This window comes from Chaetura pelagica, unplaced genomic scaffold (assembly GCF_000747805.2).
Source record: "Chaetura pelagica isolate M959 unplaced genomic scaffold, ChaPel_1.0 scaffold377, whole genome shotgun sequence".
Classification (NCBI taxonomy): Eukaryota; Metazoa; Chordata; class Aves; order Apodiformes; family Apodidae; genus Chaetura; species Chaetura pelagica.
The window spans coordinates 1,341,824-1,357,047 of NW_009953908.1; positions in this window are offsets into that span (position 1 = coordinate 1,341,824).

Below are 15,224 nucleotides of genomic sequence, written 5' to 3' on the forward strand. Positions count from 1 at the left end.
GGGAAAGGCAGTCAACCCCCCATTCTGTTACAATCTAAGTCAATGATGCAACCCACCTCTTGAATACTGTAGCCAGTTCTAATAACCTTGCCTCAAAGTTTATAGAAGAACTTGAAAAAAATATGGGAATAGGCAACAAGAATACCCAAAGGCATGGAGTTGCTATATGTGAAGATGGCATAAATGGTTTGACTCTTCACTCTGAAAGAGAAGGGAGTGGGATAGGATATGGGGAGTTCTATGAATGATATGGTAAAGATCATAGAATTGTAGACTCAGTTTGATTGGAAAAGACCTTTAACATCATCAAGTCCAACTGTGAATCAGGGAACAGGGAATGACTATTGCTATTTATTGAAATGCAATTGAAGATAATGTTTTACTATATATATAATATATATATACTTATATATTTTTTTTAAGCCTGCTGGTTCTTGTAGTGCATAATGAAATTGTGAAGCTCACTGTCACTGGATTTTATTTTTGGTGGACGTTGGAGAAGTAAGTGGAACCAAAATAGGTTGGCCAAATTCAGAAAACCCATTTCTGGCTGTAAAGCATGTCTATATGAATGCAGAGTCTGGCAGTATGACATGAGAAGGGTCACCCCACATGTTCCTTTCTCAGTCTTCTGCTGAGCAAGCTTCATCTTTGCTGGCAGTTCCTGGTAGGTCATCTCTAGGTCTATTCAGTTTTTATTCTAGGTGGTTTCTGGAAATGGGATTACACACTTGTGAAGGTCTTCCTTTTCTGTGAGGTAATGAAGTTTCATAGGGATGCTGCTGTAGGTCTATATGTAGACTACTGGACCTTGTCATTCAGAGAGCTGGTTATAAAACTTGGTTTAATTCTGCTTCTGCTTTTTAAACAGCCTTCATTCTGGACCCTAGGGCTGGATTCAAGCATGCTGTTAAGATTCACCTTAGCATCAGATGGTTTACAGACAAGGAAAATCATCAGCAGAACAGCTTTAACATGCCAGTCAAGGGCAAAATTTATACAGTACCTGGAAATTTTATAAAGTGACAGCTTTTAGTGATGGGATAATGTATTCTACTTGGTAGACTTATCTCTGAGCAGTCACTAAAAATAGAAAGCACTAGGGTATATAAAAGTTCTGGGTACAGGCAAAGAAAATTTAAAAGGTAGAGCGGTGGGACTTGTCTGTTAATAGACTGCAGGACTGGTGTTTTTTGGGAAGATTTATTGTGGGATCTTTCTTTGGTTGTTTTTTGAAGAGTTATTCCTCCAGCAGGACAGGGGGCTGGTTTCTGCCTTGTAGTTGACAAGAAATAGTGCATAAATCCACACCTAGTAATAGGAATTATTTATACTCTGATACTTAAAACCTAGAGCATCCCAAAGCAATTCACAGGTTAATAATCGTAAAAGGGAGCCTTATTAATAGGTTGGCCAAATTCAGAAAACCCATTTCTGGCTGTAAAGCATGGCTATATGAATGCAGGCTCTGGCAGTATGACTGCCATATATATGCAGGCTACTGGACCTTGTCTGATCTTGGAAGCTGAATAATCCTTAGATATGACCAGCCCTTCAATAGGATACTAGCTCAAAATTGTGTGCCTGATTTGGGCTGTGGAGGGGAAACCCACCCCTTCCACCTCCCCCAAAAACCAAACAAACCAAACAACCAACAAAAACCAAACCAAAAACCCAAACCCAAAAATCCCCCACAACCCCAAACCAAACACCACCCATCCCACAACAAGCCTTGCTTCTTATTATCTGGTGTTCTTTGTCTGCTTGCAGTATCCTTTGGAGGAAGGAGGGTGGGCAGGCTGTGGTCTTGCCTCGTGCCCTGAGTTTTCAGAGGGGATTTGCTTTCCACCACATCATTCCTATTTTTGGCTTGCTCAAGAAATGATAAAGGAAAAAACATGTCAAGAGAGGCTTCTGGTTAGTGCATCTCAAAGCCCTTGATGGTTTGAAGGCTAATAATAGATTGATGTCTGATACATGTGCAATTCTGCACTGCAAATCTGATGTAGATGAGCTGGCTGAGTATGTACGCTAACTGTGCCTGGGTATTAAAGCTGTCTCCTAAGGCTTGCTCAGCTCTCAGTTACTTTGGAAAAAAAAAAAAAATCCCTTCACTGCTTTCATCCCTCTGGTTCTTATCCATAGATTCAGTCCTTGGTGGAAATGGACTCATCCTTGCATTTGAAGTACAATAATTCTCTGAAGAGAGAATTTGGTTTTTTTTTTTTTCATTCTGTTGGTGTCAATTTAGCTTACCAGCTTCTGAGGCAACTGCATGTGTCCCCATCCTATGTGGGCTGAAGGGGAGCAGACTTTCAAGATGGTCTTTGGCAGCCAAGAAAGTGCAAGTTCATAATAACTGTGGTAACCCATGAGCGCTGTCCCTGGACTGAGCTTCTACTGGTAGATGCTAACATTTGAAATTATAAACCTGAGGTGTGTTAAACAAAAATATATTGTACTTTCCCAGGTGGCTCTAAAGATTGGTGAGCGGACAGTAAAACATGTAGATTTTTTTGGCTCTTTAGTGGTTGAGATAGAAAGTGTGGGTGTGCAAGTGTGATAGTGGATGAAGTACACTGGCTTTCCTTCGCTTTCTTATCAACAGTCTTAGCAAAAAGTCTGAGAACTGATATAAGAAATTGGCATGCTTGAAATCCCCCTTTCCTTGCCAATAACCATTAACCACAGAGTTGGGATTCTACACTGGTATTGGCACACTGGAGCCAAGTTGCCAAAATCTTCAGGATGGTTTTAGCAGAAGTTCAACATTAAAGATTGCAAATGAAAGTGTTTCTCAGGAATCTCAATATCTTCTGCACTTCTCTGTTTCTTAAAAATGATGTGCTCTACACCTAGAGGCCAACTAGTGACATTAAATTTTTTTTTTTTGATGTATAAATATTCTCTCTAGTCTGGAATAATGGCCTGTGCTATCCAACTGACTTGTATGCTGTATGTTTGTGTTTTGGTGTTCAGTGTGAAATAAAACTTAATTACCTTGATCGTATTTACATTTAGTTTTACTTTCTGGTGTGCATGTACTAACTTCCTGCACTTATGTGATCTTCATAGGATGAATAAAGTTTTAATTAATCAATTAATATAAAACATCAGTGTTTTCTGGACATCTAGATGATAATGTAGTAAGTACTCCTCTTGTATTGTGCATGCAGTATCACATTAATGCACCTTAAATGGATAGCTTTTGCCTGATGACTTAGTACATGGCTTTCAGAAGTTCCAGATATGGCAATTGCTACATGACACTGGATGCTGTTCTATTTTTATGAACTGTTGATCTTCTGTTAACTTCTGGCACCAGCAGCTTTTGCTTGAAGGATTTTACTTTTTCCCTCTCCCTGTATTTGCTTGATACATGTCTCTAACTCAACCTAGCCTCTTACTGTCCATAGCAAAAGTATTCTTGTCTGCTTTCAGTGATGCAGGAAACTGCTAGTCTGCACAAGATGTAAAATAACTGCAATGCTTCAGTAGCTTCATAGTGTTTTGGTATCTGAAAACTGCTGATGGTGATTGTTTGAGAACATGGGCAGAGTAGGCCTGCAGAGCTCCCCTATGACCATTACTGAAGAACACATTTTAGAAGTGCATTTTGGTCATGGTGTGGTCCCACAACATAGTTTTAGAATTGTTTAGTTCCATATTTGAGCCAAATGCTCACCTGGAAAGACTGGGGCAGGTGGAGGTTACTTTTCCTGCGAGTCTGATGCAGCCTGCCTGTTCTGCAAAACTTCTTGATCCTTGACCAGGTCAGAAAACCTGTTGTGATAATTTGCTTGTGACTACCTTCAAAAGTAAGTATCAGCTGATGGATCTGCCCTTTATGCTGTTGGGGATTGGGTGAAAAGAGCTAATAATGATTTTTACCTCTCTTCCAGGAAGCATGAATATTTCTCCCCACTTCCCTCATCTGAGGCAAAAGGATGCAGATTCATTCTAGAAATCAGGAGGGTAGCTAACATGATAAGGAAAAATTCTCAACACTGCAATAATGTCTCTGTGGCATGGCTATGTAAAGTTCAGTCTTCAAGACTTTAGCTTTGCAGCCTTCCTTCAGTTCTGCCCTCAGGCCTGGAGTTAGCTGGCAACACGTTAAGGGAATTTAAAGCATGAAATGAAATCTTGTTGACTGGCAAAATGCCTGCTGAATTCAGAAAGGAAGGCAGCATTTACTTTGTCCTCCCCTGATCTCTCATTGCAAATGAAAAAGTACTGTTGACAACTAGGGATTGTTCTAGTGTGAGTGTGAAGTCTCATCCTTCTCACTCTTCTCTCTCCCCCAACCCTGGAAGAGAATATTGAGAAGCTGACTGAATTTGCAGATAACTAACTAGTTCCCTACTCTTCCTTTGGCACCTGTTGGGAGGCCTGTGGTAAGGAGCCATGAGAGTTATGGTTCCTTGCAGGGAAGATTTCACCCAGGGACTTTAGTAAATGGTTTCCATTTAATTTAGCTGCTGTTTGTGGGTTTTTTGTTGTTGTTGGTTTTTTTGTTTGTTTTGTTTTTTCCTTTCTGTCTAAGACTGAAACAAAGGAGACTCAGAGTGGATATAAGGAAGAACTTTTTTCCTCAGAGAGCAGACAGGCACGTTGCCCAGTAGGGCTGTGGTGATTCCATCTTTGGAGGTTTTGATGACCTGATTGGATAAAGCCCTAAGCATCTGTCTGACCTGAAAGTAGGTTGTGCCTTGAGCAGCCGATTGGACTAGGAAACTCCTAAAGATTCTTCCAACCTGCATTATCCTATGAACATGAACCTTCCCTAAACCTCAGGCACTGCAGTCGTGTTTGGTGCAAACCTTTATGGACAAATGGGATCCTGAACACTCAGCATTGCTCACCCACACAGTTTCAGTGAAGAGTTTAGATCATTTCCTCCTATGATGCATTCTTACTGTTGTAAAGTAATAAAGGTACTGCAGGGTGTATTTTTTTTAATCCTATGGAAATAGCTGGAGTGCATCAGCATGCGCTTAGTCAAGAATGAGTTATTCTCAGTGTGTTTTCCTGATTGTCAGCTCATTGCTGTATGTAGCTTTCACATTCCTGTAGCCAGTCTCAGACAAGTGGATATTGGGCCTACCAGCAGCCATTTTAAGCTGCCTTCAGGAAAGAAGTTAGGTAATTCATGACATTAAAAAATATATGTGAAAACAAAGGATATTAGGCTAACTTTATTGGAAGCATTGAGTGGGATCCATGATAACCACATACAGTGTAGATGACTCAACTTCCTTGTCTCATCAAAGGTCACCTAACATCTACTGCATTTACCCCAGAAGAAAAGTGGACAAGGGTTAACTTTGGGTGTTGTTTCATGACTTCAGTACTGCTTAACATCAACTGCTGCAGCTCTCCTCAGCCCTATCTTTGTACTTAAAAAGATGGTGAATAGGGTGTTTCCAAGATGAGTTTACTTGCGTGGGGTCATTCTGTCAAGGTCAAAGTAAGGGCAGGGCATAGAAAACTCTGGCCAGCTCTGGATCCTCCTGCAGTGCTGGGCAAGTCCCTGCTTCATAGTGTGCATTTAAATTATGGAGCATCTGACACTGATGCTGAACATCATAGGTTAATGTCTAGAACAGGCTATTATGTTTTATTTATAGACACTGCTTAGTGGAAATGGTAGTAGGGTTCTTTGTTATCCGTGCCTGTGTGGAAGCAGTATGCAGGTTGAATAAAACCGAGTGCTTGTCTCTGTCTGCCTCTACTGCTCTATTTCTCCTTAAGTCTTAAGACTACCACATTCAAAATGCAAATGCTCTTTGATAGGCGTTTCTGTGACTTTGTTGCATTCTCTGTGCAGCTCCTGGTTTCAGGGGACCTGCACACAGACAAAATTGATGATGATGATGAGGAAAATAGCAGTTGCCATGGCAACTGGAGATGACTCATCCCTGGTAGCAAGCAGCAAAAGCTGTGAGGCTGCAGGAAATTTCCAGATGCTTAATCCAGCTCTCAATTCTTTATTTCTCTCGCTGAAGGGCAGAAATCCTCCTCTGCCTTTCTTTGCTTGGAGACCCATGCAGCCTGAAGCTGTATGTGGTGCAGAGTGGTCCTTTGCGGTGTTACCCAGGATGGTGTCACAGATGTGTCTGAGTAATGCAGATGAACTATTCCATGGATTGAGCTGTAGCCCCCAAAGGCAGTAAAAATAGAGCTAAATAGAATTGTAAACTGTCCATCTGCTAAAATACCCCAGTGTGTCACTGGCTGCACTCAACTCCTATCTACCAACTTGCAACACTCTTACTGCAACTCTAGCCATGACATATTAAATCAGTTCACCTTTTTTGCTTTACATAAATGAGGCTGTGCCTGTGCTGCATACAGAACGTGCTAAAAGGACAAAAGTGAGCTGCACTCAGCACATGCATTTCCATGAATTAGCTTCTCTCTTTTATGACCTGGTCATTTTTGTGCATGAATTTCAGCCTGCGTGTGATGAAATAGAACAGGTTAAGATGCTTATCCAGGAAAAGGGAAGCAAAAGGAGCAACACCTTCCATGTCACTCAGAGGATACCTACCTTGCAGTTTTCCTGCAATGACTGCATTGTAATACAGGCATCACCCCATTTGGGGCACTGTTATAAATGTCTAGGTAGTTACTTACCTGATTTGGTGGCAGTGTAGAGTTCTTTGCAACTGCAGCATGATGCTGAAAAATCCTAGTGTAACTAGGATAAGGGTAGCTTCTGTTTATTTACATGAGGAAGGTACACATTTCTCTATTGATCTGGAGGAGCAACTAGCACAAGGTGAGAGTGGAATTTGGTTTCCCTGTTCAAATGAGCTTATCCAGCTGTGTGGGTTGTAAACCTGCTCTGTGGCATGGGAAAGGGGAGCCTGTGGGGAAATAATTGTCAGTGACAGAGCCCTGTGTTTGTTTTGGGAGGAGGAGAGACACTGCCAGCTACTGTCTCATGCAATCCCTGGAAGGCAGATGACTGCCTGTTGGTGAATCAACTGAGACTATTAGCTCCTTCTCCCATAATGCAGTCTCTTGCTTGCAAGCCCTCCTTAATGTGTTGGTAGGGTATGCAGTTGAAAGGAGATGCTACATTGTTGTGGGGCTCTGCAAAGTATCACAGGCTGGCAGCCAAATCTGGGTAAAGCTACCAAGTGTGTGGGCATGAGGAAGCTGTATGTGATGTTTGTTTTCTACTTCTTGTTGTGGTCAAGTAATCTGCTAATAAATGAACCCTATTACATAAATATTTATTGCCTTGAATCTCCTGTCATTAGGTGGGATGTGTAAGATGTTAATTAATGTGCTGTGGCAGCTCTCCAGGGGAAACTGGTTTTCAATTGGAGAACCATAGAATGGTTTGGGTTGGAAAGGACCTTTAAAGGTCATGTATTCCAACCCCCCTACAATAAACAGGGAACCCCCAAGGCTCATCTTTTTGCTGTGAGATCCTGAGTTTGCTCTTAGTGTGCAGCTGTCCCTAACTGTGGCCAGCTTTTATATATCCAAAGGGAAAAGTGTTCCATGATCTATGTTTGATACTGCAGCCTTGCTTATGGTTTAGGACACTAACCCTATTTCACTTCATATCTTTGCATGAGAATTAATATTACTATGCAACAGGTTGACATATATGGTGAATTTGCTAGAAAGCTGCAATTCCCAGAAGCACAGAGTTTTGGAGATGTAACAAAAATGAAAGCCAAATGTAAGATTTTAAACCATTCATCCTGCCCCCCAAGACAGGAATAATATGCTTGCCTAGGTAGCATGACATGTGCTAAAAAACGTTGCTACTCAGACCATTCTCAGTTTCAGCAGCAGCAGTTATTGCAGGCCTGCATAGTTGTGCTAGTTTTATTATAACATACATGTAGCTAATTGGCACCAAAAGTTCTGCAGTCTTACCAAACTCCTTATGTTAAGTCATCAAATATCATCAATTCCATTAAGCTCATATATGTGTCATGAGTTCTAGAAAATATGTTGGTCTCTGGGAAAAAAAAATTTAAACCCACCTATTAAATTTTGTAATATTCACTATCAAAAAGGGTGTATTGACTTGCTAAGGCATTTTGTAGCCAGTTAGACTTAAGTTGCCTGAAACCTCATGGAAGTGCATGTGCTATGCTGACTGTAGAGAAAGGTATTTGCAATTAGTTGCATGCTAGTTTCTTAGTTTGTGAGCAGAAGGTGTATTCTGGACAGAAGCTGCCTAAGGCTTTTGTACTCAGCAAAGATTCCCAATGATCTTTGGCCTGTGCAGTGATTTAAGGAAGGTAAAAGCCTGACTCCTTTTCAAAGTAACACTATCTTTCCAGGTGTCTGTTTGCTTTTGGAAGACATCGTTACTAACAAATGAAACTGGATAAAACCTGTAAAAATCAGGGCAACCTTGGGATACTTGATGCACAAATCATACACTATTAGCCTTCCTGCCTCTCAAAATAGGTAAAATTGCATATTTCAGTTTTTTCCCTTCTGGATATTTTATTTCTGAATGCCTTTTTCTGTATCAGGGTAAACTCTTCTGAGTTCACTTGCTGGGCATCCTGTACTGTGGGAGTCTTACAATGTAAAAATTGTGGTTCCCATCTCCCTTTCAAAGCTATTCAGTGGAATGCTGGCATCAGCCTGAGAGGATCACTGCTGATGCCCAGGAAGACTTCTCATCTCCTCTCTGTAACCCATACTGTGCACATGCAGCCTGCATGCCAAGATCTGCACTCCTTCAGTGACTCCCACCTCTTTCAGCACCAACTGTGCAATTGCTGTGCTGTCAGTGTATTACAGAAACAAACATGAATAGATTTGGAAATCAAAACAAGCTTGCAGGTCACCAAAGTCTCTTTGTGGGGCTACAGTGAGAGAGGTGTGAAGAAGGTGTGTTCACTGGAGACGCACTGAATAGTGCAGTTCAGCATGTGTCTTATTTCTGAGCCAGCTGGCAGCCAGAAGGCTGCTGTGGCACCATTCATTGTTGTTAGCCAAGGTGACATCCCACTGAGCTAGTAAGCTCTGCAGCTAGAAAAGAGGCTGGCATTTAATCTTTGTGGGAAGGGAACAAGATCAGTAGCTGCCCTTGACTTCACAAAGCTCCAGGCTAATTTATCCTCTTGGAAATGCTATACAAATAGATTTTATTTTTGCTTATCTTAAGCTAACAAAAAGTAAAGTGTCATTTGCAGGAAAGAAATATTCAAGCTGTAGGAACAGCTTGAACTAAATCCCAGGTCCTAAATGTTGAGCATAGCTTTTCATTTGGATTTTGAAACTGCCTGTTTTCCTTATAACACGCCTTTTAAATCCCTCTGATCCAAACTATTGTTTACTTAAAATAGGAATATTTTGTCTTTGGGACATGAGGCTATGAAGAAGCATAAAATCCAGATATATTTCATGCTGCCCTATACCAACAAGAGAGAGGGGAGCTTGGTTTTCATCTTGGTCAGTGCATAGAACCACTGTATGGAAATTTCCAACCAGAAGCTGGTTGCTGCTAATTTAGCTTTGGCATTTGGATGATTGTCCTTTGACTACAGTATCGTAGGCTGTTGAAGAGAGAGCATAGTAATCTCACTAATGAGATTTATAAATTTACTTGTTCACCTTCATTTTCTTCCATAATATCTCTTAGTGGTAAGATGTGTCACCTCAGTAGTTTTACAGGGGAAGCAGTGAAGGAAACGCTGCTTTCTGAAATTTTAAAAAACAGCTACTAAGAGTTTTCAGAAGTGCTAGATCTCCTCAAGTAGGTGGTATACCGTGTTTCATCTGGCTAGGTCCTAGTGTATAAGGCTGCTGTGTTACCCCTGAATAACACTGATATTCAGTACAGCACTATGAATTATGCTCTAGTTGCACGGTATTTTCTAATACCAGGATGATCCAGTGTTAATGGATGACAGCAAAAAAATCAAAGTCCTGTTGTATTCCTAGGTTCCTTTTTAATGGAATTTTTCTCATTAGTGCTCTTTTAAAGATGATTACCTGAATGTCCCATGTGTAGGGATGCATGGAGCTGTGTGTTAGCCTATCTTCTCTATAGGAGGCACCAGGAGAAGCTGATTGTAGTCAAGGTCTTGTGATACTAAAGTTCCTGAAGTCATTAAGAAAGAAGAATCCAATGCTTTGGATAATTTGTTTGTTGATTTAGTTTTATTTTTGTGAAAGTGAAGTGGAGCATAATACTTAAAACCTTTGGCTTTCCTGCATTTTACATAGGCTAGAAGTCTCCTTTCTTTGCCTTGTGAAGCATTTGCATTTCAGTCTAGGAAACTTCTGGCTTTTTTTTTTTCCTTTGCTGTGTTACGTAGTCAATTCCATTTATATCTCCATGGTGTGTCCCAAATATCCGTGCCACTTCTGGGCACTATTCAGAATTGACTGCCATCACGTACCTTCTTCTGTGTCTTTCTCTAAGGTGTGATGAGATTTCTCTGCAGATCTGTCACTGAAGCTTGGGCCAAGCCTGTTCTGCTTTGATAACAACTTTAAGTGGTGAATACAGTTATCTTTAGCTTTCTTCCTGTGCTGGCTACTCACACATTTTTCACCTGTGAGCACTGCAGAGCTTCCTGTGCTCAGCAGCAAAGTGTCAGCTCTGAAGCTTCATTAGTACCAGCGTGGCTAGGTGGTTTGCTGCTGAGCACAGGTGTAGAGCCTGTGAAGAAACCCCATGGAGGTTGCTTTAGTCTCCCCCTCTACTCTTTTTTCTTCCCCTCTCAATGATTATTGCATTTGTGTCAGTGGCTGCTTTGGCTTTGCAGGTAAGAACCCTTAAGGCCTCCCCTACCTACCCCTTGCACAGCACAAGAGGTGACTTGAACGACGTGTCTTCGTGAAGAAGCTGAGTAAAGACCACTGTATTTCAATAAGAGTCCTTTTCTTAAAATTCCCCTGAAACAGGTCACCTGCATCTCGTGTGTTGTGTGACCACATCATGTCATATCCCTGTTATTAACTGGTCTAAGGCTTAGGTTTCCAAAAAGGGTATTTGGCACCTTTTGCTGTATTATATTCTCCACAATAGTCTTTATCTTCAGCAGCACTTAGATTTCCCAGACTGACAACCACTGCCTTGGGATTCCTGGGCACATCAGTAGCGACAATGAATTTTCTTCCCCACAGAATCCAATTTCTGATTCAATTTTTAATATTTTTTCCTCCTATCATATCCCTCTGAAGACACTAGTGCTAACCTATTTCAGAGTAATAAAAAGGAGGGGGGGGGGGTGTGTGTGTGTGTGTAGAAATAAGCTCTGAGAAGTAGGTTTGCACTTTGCAGTGCCCATCTAATGAAGGGAATTAATACTTCTAAGGGCACTTGATGAATGTATTTCTGTTTTGTCCTGCTGCAAAATACCTCAATGCCTCCATTTTACTTGGAAGTCAGCCGAGAGCCAGAGAGCCTTTGCTGCCCTGTAATAGGGTGTTAAATCAGCCCTTGAGCCTTTGTTTTCAGTTTAGAGGAGCCCAGCCTGAAGCTGCATCCCCTTTACTTTGTTTTCCTTAAAGTTCTGCAGCCCCTTTGTCAAACTGGGAGTGGAGAGTGTTTGATCACACAGGAGATTCTCTCTTGCCCAGGGCCTGGGATTGTCTAAAAATTCCCTGTTCACGTAATAGTTTCGCTGTTATCTGAAGGCCACTGCCCTTCAGGTTGCTGGGAGCACATGAGATTATTTCACTGGCACTGGTATAGTGAAGTGTGAGCTCACTCTTTCATTTAATTTTACTCATACAGTTTTTCAGCTTTATTAAGCATCGTTGAGATTGCTATCTATGGCATTTGTAGCTTTTTAAATGACTTTGCAGTGGCAGTGTCTTTTTAATGAGAACTTGTCTTTATCTGATGTGTTGGCATGTAGGTATAATAAAATAATAATTGACATTTAAAACAATAAAGTAAAAGAAGAAGAGTCAGAGCTCTTCTCTCTGCATAGCTTCCAGAGCTTTGTGCTCCTGCATGAAAGTTTTAAATGCATCTAAGTAGAACTGGCCAGGATTTAACCAGTGCCTGTAACTGCAAAGTTAGCTTGATGATTTCCTCCTTGAGCACCGACCCTAACCAGGGGAATTAAGACCTAAACTTGCCTGCTAAGTGATGGCAAAATGTTGGTTATTTTTAAAATTATAACATGTTTATTCCTGCATGTGTTGCAGGCAAATACTGCACCATGTATTAACCAGTGTTTCTTCACCTGCCAAGTAAAATGTTGTGACCATACCCAGGATAATGGGAATATGTGAGCTAACAAAGCCCTCTGCAGGGTAGGTGAGGAGAAATGCAAGTCAGTACCTTAAGGAATAGCACTCGGATGCAGAATTATGCATTCCTTGTACATGGTAGTAAATGAAAAGCCCACACAGTTACCTCCTTGAGAGGACTGCACCCAAGACTTCTACAAGGGTTTTGATGAGGCAAGAAAAAGAATTTTCTCAAGAGTGTCTTACTTTGAGGCTCCAGCTCCTTGTGTGATGATGTCCTTCTACAGGGAGGGTCACAAACTTGGGCTTTGCTTTGGGCTTTCCCCACAGCTGTGGCAGGGTGTGACCCCCAGGAGGCATTCTGGCTGATGTGACCCAGGAGGCTGTTGAGTACTCCTGCTTCCAAAAGGGTGAGCACCTCCAGCCTCCCCTTACAAGCTTGTGCTTGTACGAAAGTAATGAGCTAAGCCAAAGTGAAAGGCTTAGAGGCTTGCTAATGGATGCTGAAGCATTTTAACTGTTCAATGTGTTGGTTCAGCCCATCCGGTTACACCTGTCAGGCTTTTCTGCTCTATCTGAAAAGAGTAAGCAAGGTCTTGATACCATTTTCGCTTGCCTTCTGAAGGATGCCTTTAATTATGAGTTGCCAGAGCTCATAAGTCTGGCAGATATCATCAAGTGCAGACGGTTTCAGAACGCAGGCCACCTAATCACATTCTCACTGCTAAAAAAGCAGAGGGAACCATCAAATCCTGTCTTTTTTGATCGTTAAAATCTCATTAGTGTCTCTGTCTCAAATGAAAACAGAATGAATTCACTCTGCTGGGAGCAAAGTGTTCAAGGGCAATCTTTGGTAATAATTCCCAGTCTCCAGCTGGAAATGCAAATAGCAGTTAATTTCACTGCAGAGGGTATTCTTTGTATGTATTATATTTGGTGAATTATTACTTTGATCACAGATGCAAGTTTTGTACTACTCTGTGGTGTGGAAGTACAGACCATCAGGAAAAATATTCCATTATGAGGTCAAACAACATAAGGAAGTTATAGATTGCTTGGTATTGGAGATGCTTTAGAACTGATGGGGATTATCAGGGTAAACTTGATCTTGTTTCAGATGAACAAGTTGACTTGGAGAGCTCTTTTCAGCTGTGTTTCTGCAATAGGCACTTTCCCTTTGACATAAATCTGACTGATGGTATGCTACTAATAGTACCTAATAAGCACAGAAATGGCTTTAAGTAGCCAGGAAAAGGGAGCTGGGAGGCCTAGGCTCTATTCTTACTTTGCCCTATGGCTGTGGGCAAATCCTTTTGCTTTTCTAGCAAACCATCCACACCTTATCCCTGTCTCTGTAGATTCCTTGGTGCAGGGCTGATTGCCAGCACCTGTTTGCAGAGCACTGAGCACAGCACAGCTCCAGTCCTTCTCAGGGCTGCAAAATGGTGATAATGTTAATTTCTAATTTCATTTATCATAGAATCATAGAATCATAGAATCTTAGGGGCTGGAAGGGACCTCGAGAGATCATCTAGTCCAACCCCCCTGCCAGAGCAGGGTCACCTAGAGTACATCACACAGGAACTCATCCAGGTGGGTTTTGAATGTCTCCAGTGAGGGAGACTCCACAACCTCCCTGGGCAGTCTGTTCCAGTGCTCTGTCACTCTTACAGTAAAAAAATTTTTTCGGATATTCACCTTGAACCTCCTATGCTCCAATTTACACCCATTACCCCTTGTCCTATCACTGGTCATCATTTATGGATGAGGGGAGCATAAAAGACAAAAGTGTGAACACCTGAAGTGTTGTTTGTCGATAAGATAGGTCTTTATTAGTAGTAATAGGAGATGTTTTAAAACACTGGGAACAATGAATTAGCATTTGAGTGTGTTTTGGGTTTTTTTCAGCTGCAGTTTCTACTTTAGAAGCCAGCAGGAAGCAGCTCAATGGGTGTTTTTACTTTATTGCCATAGTGCCTGGTATTCAGTCCCTTGCTATTTTTCTTTCTCTTTTTCAGGTGCATACTGCTGTATTGGTACAGGCCTGCACCTTGCTTCAGTCCTGAACACAAGAGCTGTACAAAGGATGGGTAAATCAATTCACTGGTTGTATCTGCCACTGCAGAGGCTGGAGCAAAATACCTCACATTTTCTATAGGGGAACATCTGTGATGTAAACATTAATTCGCACTGTTTCCCAAGGAGGTAGGTTCAGCTTAATAGCACTAGGTGGCTGAATACAGCCCAGCAATGACAATTGCTTCTGGCAGGGTGCTAGCTGAAGGCCTGGCTGTGAGAGGGCTTTAAAGTACTCCAGCACTTGTCTGTCCTCCTTTGTAGGTGCTTGGTGTGGCCTCACCTTTCAGCTTGCTGCTTATGGCCACCCTGGGGGATAAGCAGTCAGTTGAGGGGGAGTAAGTTCACTTATGAACTGGAATTTTACTGGATTTTACTGGTTCTAAAGCTAAGAGATCCTTTTTCTTAGTATGAATGTCACAGTTCCTTTTTTAGAGATTTTATTTTTTTAAGTGTTATGGAGTATCTGAGAGCTGAGGCTCAGCAATGAAATATTTGGTCATCTATGAAGAAACCTTTTTTGAGGGTCACTTAAAAGTCTTTTGTAATGCCTGGCCTGGCCTGGCTGATGAAAATATTAAGCATAGATACCTGAAGTTTGCTTGAATGTTGACATTTTCTTGTAAGACTACATTTAACTGTAGCTTCTTTAGCAGTGACATGGCTACATTAGGGTGCATGATAAAGAAGTGGGATGGGACTTAAACAAAGATGCCTGTTAAGATTAAGGAAGCACATGTAAACTTTAGCCACAAATAACAGCAGAACTGCAGAATTTATGACAGATCTTTATTATATGCAATTGATGACATCCCTTATTTTATCAGTAAGCAACAGTACCTAGCTGATAATGCTTTATCATAGCAGTAATGAGGCTAGTAATTAATAAAGCTTCAGATGTGAAGTAGACAAGATGGTATCTGTAGAGGAAAAATCTACAGCAGGAA